The following is an 8572-nucleotide window of genomic DNA, read 5'->3' on the forward strand; positions in this document are numbered from 1 at the left end:
GCAGCTGCCAAGTCAACTTCACATAGTAGTTGTATGTTCCAATTCCATAGTCTCAAGAATCCAGGTAGATAAGTCATCAAAACTTGCTAAATGAGAGATGCACATTATGCTAAGGTATTAATATTTTCCCTTATCCACTAACCTAAAAAAATATCAAAAAGAGAATGAGGTTTAATTTGTTGTATGCATCAAATGTTTGAAGAGAGTTCATGTTGTTTTTTAGTGATCATTTCACATTCATCTAAATGCTCATAAACCATCTGTCTAACAATGCATACCACTGGGCTGTGGATTTATGTCAAGCTGATGAGATTTGGTTGTCAGAATCCATTGCTTTCCCTCCTGTGTCTTCAGGCATCTTTCTTGTTTATCATTTTTAAAAATTCCTTTTTTTCCTCCCACTTTAAAATGATACAAACATGTTATGTAAAATTTGGAGACAGAGAAGAACAGAAACGTAATCTTCTAACTCAAATACTCTTAATATTTTGATGCATTAACTTCTAGCGTTTATCTCTGTATATTCTTAACAGTATTATGATGCTGTACATGTATTGTTAAATAAAATCTTTATGTTATTAGATTGTCTTCTGTACTTTCCTGTAGTGTAGAACTTTCTGACAGTGGTGTTCATGGGGTTATGATTATAAATTCTTGAAATTGGAGATATATGTTCCTGGATTTATAGTCCTTAAGGCGTTTTTGGACAACCTGTTATTTATGTTATTTTCTAGCTGGGCTTCAGTTCTATCCTCATGATGTCCATGTTAACTTTTCTCAATGTGAGTGTAATTTTCTTTGCTAGATAAGTTGGAGAAAACCTAAAAATTTAAAAATCGAGGTCTCTGTCAGCTTTAACTTTAACTTCATACATAGTAGGAACATAAATTGGGCTAATATTTTGGGAAAGCAACTACGTAAGATGTATCAAGAACCTTCAACATGTTTTCCCTTTTGTCAGAGTAATTCCACAGTTAGCACTCTATCTTAAGGAAATAATTTATTCAGAAATTTTGTAAAAGGATCTTAACTCTACTTTTATTCATAATGCTAAAAGATAACATCTAAATAAGAAAAGGATTTAAATATAGAGCATCTATATGATGGAAGATTATGCAGTCAGTAAAAAAAAGCGAGATTTGAAAACACAAATAATGATGTAGAAAAGTACTTTTGATATTAAAATAAAATACAAAATTATATACCGAGTATGATCGTGATTTTAATTTTTGCCTCCATTATACGAACACTGCAAAGAAATAACACTAGTGATGACATTACAGAATTTTGTTTCCTGTGTTTATTTGATAGTGTATTGTTTGTTTTCATAATGAGAAAAATACAGTTCCTTCTGTATGGACCATCTTCCTCATGAAGTCCAATACCTCTTCTTTCTCTCTGCATTCTGACCTCTCTGTTATCTTCCCGTTGTCTGAGATCTTTATCTCATCCTAAATTTAGTTTAGTCGGCTGAGTTCCTGACGTTTTATGGACTCAATTTATGCTGTACTTTTGATTCATTCCATGTAATATTCCCCTTCCTCCATCTTTAAAAAAACACACACAACCCATGGTCTTTTTTTTTTTTTTTTTAAATATGAGCCCATTGGAGAAACTTCTTGAGGAGTCATTTTAGTTTTTCTGCCTGCCTCCTGATTTTCTCCTGCATCAGATCATTAATGAATGCATTTTCAGCACCTTCCTCTCAGGCCCTCGTCTGTTCAACCTCATTCCCTTTTACAATCTCTAGTGATGAGATAATATTGATCTTTTCTTTGGCTTTCTCACAATTTGTGTTTCTAAATATGTCAGTGACACCTCTGTGAAAAGTCTCAGTGTCCCCTCCTTTGTATTACAAAGTGTCACAGCCTTTTTGTCTTGAACTTGGGACTTCATCTGAAGGAGGAAAAGGGGGAGAGTTGGAGACTGAGACCCCCAAAGGCTGAGAAGCTGACCGTGGAGGAAATGGCTGGGATGTCTGGCAACCACCAGCTGTTAGCTGGGTGATAAAATGACCCTACTGAATCTCAGGGAAGCATTCATATTATTTTCTACATGAAGATGAGTTCCTGGAGTGAGGGAAACCCATAATTATGTTGCTCATGGATGAGTAGTATCATTATGGGATGCTCATTTAACATGTGCAGACTTGAAATAGGAATTTCAAGTACTTTGCTGTAAGACAGCCGAGACACTTATGTTAATAAGGAGAATGTTAATGAGAACTAAATTTTGTCAAGCACTGACTATAAGCCAGGCATTTTATGCGTATTCTGAGGGTGTTCTTATTTAATCCTGACAACAATCATTTGAAGGTTTTAATTTTTACCCCAATTTTATTTATTTATTTATTTATTAGAGACAGAGTCTCACTTTGTCACCCTCGGTGATGTGCCGTGGTATCATAGCTCATGGCAACCTCAAACTCTTGGGCTCAACAATTCTCTCGCCTCAGCCTCCCAAGTAGCTGGGACCGCACGCACCTGCCACAATGCTCGGCTCTTTTTTAGAGATGGGGTCTTGCTCAGGTTCAGGCGGGGTCTCACTCTGGTTCAGGCTGGTCTCACTCTGGTTCAGGCAATCCACCTGGCTCGGCCTCCTAGAGTGCTAGGATTACAGGCATGAACCACCACTCCTGGCCTACTCCATTTTAGACAAGACAACTTAACCATAGAATCTTCTCCAAGATGACACAGCTATTAAGAGGTAGAATCAGGGCTTCGACTCAAGTATACCTTGATTAAAACCTCTGTCCTTAACCATGACACCCCACTCTCTCCTTCTCTGATGGAATCATTCTATAAAGAACCAAGCTACTATGTTCCTTTTTCTACTTGGCTCACCTTCTGCTCCACAGACTCAATATCACAACTACATAAATATGGAAACTTTACTCCAAATCCAATCTAAAACCCAGACATCTAGGTTGGCAAATATGTCCAGCAAACTTCCCTCCAATTTCTAAGTAATGTCCTTATTCTTTTGATAAGACTCTATCCTGTCAGGCCATTGTTTGGGGCTGGTGAGGTCTGAGGCAAAATGCTTCCCTCTTCAACAGAGCAGCTCGTGTTCTGGTTCATTCTAGTCAGGTGTACCTATGGCCAATTTCCTACTGTTCATTTCATAGAAATGTCTCCTACTCACTAACGCACAGAAGGCAGCAGTGATTTAGAGAGTAGAATGGAAGATGAGTTTACATGGTGAGATACTATTGCTTCTCCTCTTCCAATCTCTCTCTCCCTGCACTACCCTCTCACCTCACTGCTGTCGATATTCTTTCCAAAATACAAACATGACCTTGTTCTTCTCTTTTGCTTCCTTCAAAATGAGTTCTAATTCCTAAACTTGGTTTACAAGAGCCTTGGTCGTCTGGTTCTCACTCCCTCTGCAGCTTTGTTTCCTAGTATTCCTACCCTGAAATAATCAGCTATGTTCAACTATTTACCACTGTTGGGGCTAAAATCATGCAGTTTAGATCTCTTTGTTTTGGCAACCACCTAGGATATCCTCCTCCTTACCATCACAAGTACCTTACGTTGTTTTCCATTACTGTATTTGTAGTATTGTCCCTTAGCCTTAGTACACTGTGAAGTTCGTATAGACAATAGACAAGTCTTATTTGTTTCATAAATTCCACTAGCAACCACAAAGTATAGCTTAGTAAAGGCTTAGTGTTTATAAAAGAATGGAATGCATTCACAGAACCCAGGAGGAGATTCATAAGTGATCAGGAGTTGTGTAATACCGAAAGTATAAAAAGTAGTGTCACTTTGGCAAGAGAGGTAATGTACATGGTGCAACCCTATTAGTTACACTTGCTTTACGTAAACATTAACTTGCTGGATCAGTGGGTCTTAATCCTTACTGCAATCATCGTTACCTGGATACTTTTTTAAACAAGGTCTTCCTCCCAGAAATTATGTTCTAATTTTTCTAGACTAGAGCCCAGGCTTTGTTATATTTGAAAAATAACTGAGAAATTTTAATATGTAGCCAAAGTTAAAAATAACTGCTCTAGATAAAGGTAGAAATCACAGATGGTTTTTCATGGTAAAAGCTATTTATATGGAGAGGATTCCATTTATCCACACAGAGATGATTCAGTGCTAATTTAGGCTGCCTATACATTTCTAAATATATTTAATCCTGCCCCCTAAACCCTGTGACATGTTACCATATCCCCTTTGCAAAGTGTACATAGTTCCTGACCGAGTTTGTTATCACAGGAGCAAAGTCACTAGTATCTTTTCACTGGAATCTTAATGGTGGCTGTTAGCTAGTATTCTAACCCAGAGAGAGACAATATTGAAAGTAGATTAAAAAAAAAAAACTAAACTATTGCTACATGTTAGATGTTATGGTCAAAGTCTTTGCTTGCGAAGTAAATACGTTTTTAGACATGTGATGCAGGGTGGCACCTGTGGCTCAAAGGAGTAGTGCGCTGGTCCCATATGTGGGAGGTGGCAGGTTCAAACCCAGCCCTGGCCAAAAACTGCAATAAATAAATAAATAAATATGTGATGCAATGTGGTTTCAGGAATACAAAACCTTGAACTCTGAGTCCAGGTCTTTCTAGTGTAATTTACAAATTAGGGTGAGAAAGGATAAAAAATCATCAAGAAGGGCGGCACCTGTGGCTCATTGAGTAGGGCGTTGGCCCCATATGCCGAGGGTGGCGGGTTCAAACCCAGCCCCGGCCAAACTGCAACCAAAAAATAGCTGGGCATTGTGGTGGGTGCCTGTGGTCCCAGCTACTCGGGAGGCTGAGGCAAGATAATCGCTTAAGCCCAGGAGTTGGAGGTTACTGTGAGCTGTGTGAGGCCACAGCACTCTACCGAGGGCCATAAAGTGAGACTCTGTCTCTACAAAAAAAAAAAAAAAATCATCAAGAATTTTATTTTTTTATTTATTTATTTTTTTGTAGAGACAGAGTCTCACTGTACCACCCTTGGGTAGAGTGCCGTGGCGTCACACGGCTCACAGCAACCTTTAACTCTTGGGCTTACGCGATTCTCCTGCCTCAGCTTCCCGAGCAGCTGGGACTACAGGTGCCCACCACAACGCCCAGCTATTCTTTGGTTGCAGTTTGGCCGGGGCTGGGTTTGAACCCGACACCCTCGGCATATGGGGCTGGCGCCCTACTCACTGAGCCATAGGCGCCGCCCATCATCAAGAATTTTAAATACAAGGTCCTATGTTTCTTCTGAAACAAAAGTACTGTTATGTATTCTTCAGCCTCAATATCCGTATATCTATATATTCCTGATCATGACTGACAAAAATGTAACCTATGAAGAGTGACATTAAATCCAAGGGTCGTCAGTCTTTACTGCTTATAAATCTTAACGATACAAAGCAGCCACTTGATGTGCCAAAATTCCTCAGGTCTTTTTTTTTTTTTTTATTGTTGGGGATTCATTGAGGGTACAATAAGCCAGGTTACACTGATTGCAATTGTCAGGTAAAGTCCCTCTTGCAATCATGTCTTGCCCCCATAAAGTGTGACACACATCAAGGCCCCACCCCCCTCCCTCCGTCCCTCTACTCAGGTCTTTTTCTTAACAGTTTTTCCGTTTGTTCTGCCAAATAAAACTTCAATGTGTCTTTAAAATATTGTTTTACATTGGTTATCAGCCAGCTCCTCAGTTATGACGGAGGTTAGTTTTGGGAGTGTGAGTTGACATACACGGAGAGGAAGATGGATGAGGTCAACAGCTCAACCACGTGGTGCTGAAGTTAGACAGTGCATCTCAAGTTGCAGTATGAAAATAGCTGAGTGGTACAATTCCATCTCCTTTCCCCCCAAGGCTTTTCATTAGACCCATGTGTGTTTTTGGAAGAGTTCTGGGAACATCTTGTAATTCTCATACATTTTCAAGTGGCAAAGCACCCAGGACTAATAATAGTCACTATTTATTAATTGTGCAGATCACCATCCATTATCTTTGTATTTAATTATACAGACAAGGGAAATTTTTCCTAGCCAACCAGTAAAACTAAAAGTTATACATATTAGCACACACATGCCTCCCCATAAAACCTACCAAAGGTGTCAAACTAAGTTTGGTTTGGTTGTTTCTTTAGTTTCTTCTTACTATTGTTTTGTATCATTTTTCAAAGTTTGGTAGCTAGCAAATAGGAGTGATGTGTCAGTGATGACAAGGAGAATAATGGGGAGGAGGAAATTAAAATTTGGGAAAATTTTATCCATTGCATTGATTTTTAGAGGGAATGCAAGTAAAATTTGAGCCTCATGTGATCCAGTTTAAGAATAGGGTCTCATTCAAAGTACACTTCAGGAAACCAGAAAAAGGGCACACATTTTTAAAATTTCTTTTGTTTAGTTCTATTTTTAAATGATTTTATTTCCAAACGTACAGAAAAGTTTCAAGGGTACAACAAAAAACTTCCTTAAAGTCTTTACCTAGATACCCTTATTCAAGTTGCACCAAATGTCCCTGCTGGCTCCAATAGCAGAAGAACCTCATTGGGCATTCACTTTTCGTGTCTCCCTAGGTTCCTTCTGTCTTTCTTTGCCTCTCATGGCTTTTCCCTTCTTGAAGATTACAAGGCAGTCATTTTGCATAATGTCTTTCAACTTGGGGGTGTGCAATGCTTTCTCATGACTTGACCTAGGTTGTTATGTTTGGGGCAGGAACATGGCAGAAGTGATGCTGTGTTCTCATGGCATCCTTTGGGGGGCACACAGGGCAATTTGTCCCATTAACAGTGATATTAATTTTAATAACTTAATTAATAGATGGTGTCTTTCAGGTTCTTCCTCTATAAATTCCTTTTCTCCCTTTGTCATCATTATGTTATGTGGAGACACATTCGAGGCTGTATAAACATCCCATTTCTCAACCCCTTACACCTTGAAGTTTTAGCATCTATTGATACTTCTTGCCCCAATAAAATATCTCTCTGGTGATTTCCAAATTTCAATTTTCTAATTCAAGCACTCCTCTTATATTAATTACTTGGCATTTTACTGTAAGGAAGAGCTTTCTTATCTTCCCACATATTTGTTCATTCATTTATTGCTAATAGTATGGACTCATTGGTTTCTGTTATTCAATGGATTATAAAGCTTTACTATTGTTACTTATTTTGACCCACAAATTAGCCCATATTTGACCAGCGAGAGTCTCTCCAAATGTCTTTTCTGTCCTTTTGACATGTACTTATCCTTCTCGGACATTACTAGAGTCATTCTTCACACATGATATTCCAGGCTAATCTTATACTTTGCCTGCCTCATTTCAAGAATCTGCCAATTTTCCGAGAAGCTCTGGTGCCTTGCAGTGGTCAGCTGTATTTAGAAACTAAGGCTCATCACGATGTGTCTTCATGGCTACTGCGTGTATTGTTGCTCCCAGGCTACTGGAGCGGACACAGTCAGGAATTACATGTCTGTACCAGCATACGTACATACACACATTCACATAGCATTTTCATCTGTATGTGTGCAAAATTTACACTATCTTCATTTCCAACCCAATACCACAGGGCTCGTGCGCACTTTCCTTCTTTTCATATTGTTGTACTTAGTATTCCTTCATCAGTGAGAAGCCTGACTCCCATTATCCTCAATGTATTTGCTTGTTTGTTCAATCCCCTGTATGTAGCTAACCTTGTGGACATTGCCAGGCTGGCCGCCCCACACAGATCATCATGACTGCCCCGTTCAGGTCTTTCTTGTGACTTTTGGACTGAATTAGGAAGGAGAGAAGGAGGGAAGGGAGATAAGAAGGAAGAAAGGAAAGAAGTAAGGAAGTGTTTCTCAATTGAGATCTCATTAAACATAGGCACAGATCTTAAATGTTTAGTTTGATCAGTTTTGAAAATTGCATGTATCCAAGTAACAATCATCTAAAATAAATATAAAATATTCCCACCCACCCCCAGAAGGTTTCCTCATGCAAAGAAATTTGCATCATTAAAACTTCTCTCCCCATCCTCTCCTCCCAGTGGCGATCACTCAATTTGCAGCTGTTGCCAAAAATACTCTTCTCAATTTTAATATTTTTCCCCCCTCAAATTTTCTTTTCCTGATGTCCAACCTGTTTGGTTTTGCTCTCTGTTTCCCCATCTACCTCAGATCTTATTATACAGGGTGTCCATAAAGTTCGTGTGCAAAAGACTAATGTGGCTTTTCTTTTTTTAAAAAAATACTTTTTTCTCACAACTGCCTTCTGCAAAGAACTTGGTCCCTCTCAACTTCATTAGCTTTTTTTCTTCTCCACCTATCAAGAGAATTCCCCACGATAAAGCAGAATCTGGGAGTTATCCAGCCAACAAGAGTCTTTCCCCTTGGACTAAAGGAGAGGGACAGCCATTATTTGACATCAGTGATAGTACACTTTTCTTCTTATCATGGAACACAGCGTTCATTAGGAACATCCTTTACGAATCACAGCCTGACATGAAGTTTTCTCAAGCTGACGCTCTCAAGGAACTTTAGACCTGTGGGTATAAACCAAGACCACCCACATGAGAACAAATATATAAGTAAATAACAAGGATATTTATTCAGAGCTTGCTATAGCAAGAGAATCAGCCAACATCCCTT

Source organism: Nycticebus coucang, chromosome 18, assembly GCF_027406575.1.
Source record: "Nycticebus coucang isolate mNycCou1 chromosome 18, mNycCou1.pri, whole genome shotgun sequence".
NCBI classification, from domain to species: Eukaryota; Metazoa; Chordata; class Mammalia; order Primates; family Lorisidae; genus Nycticebus; species Nycticebus coucang.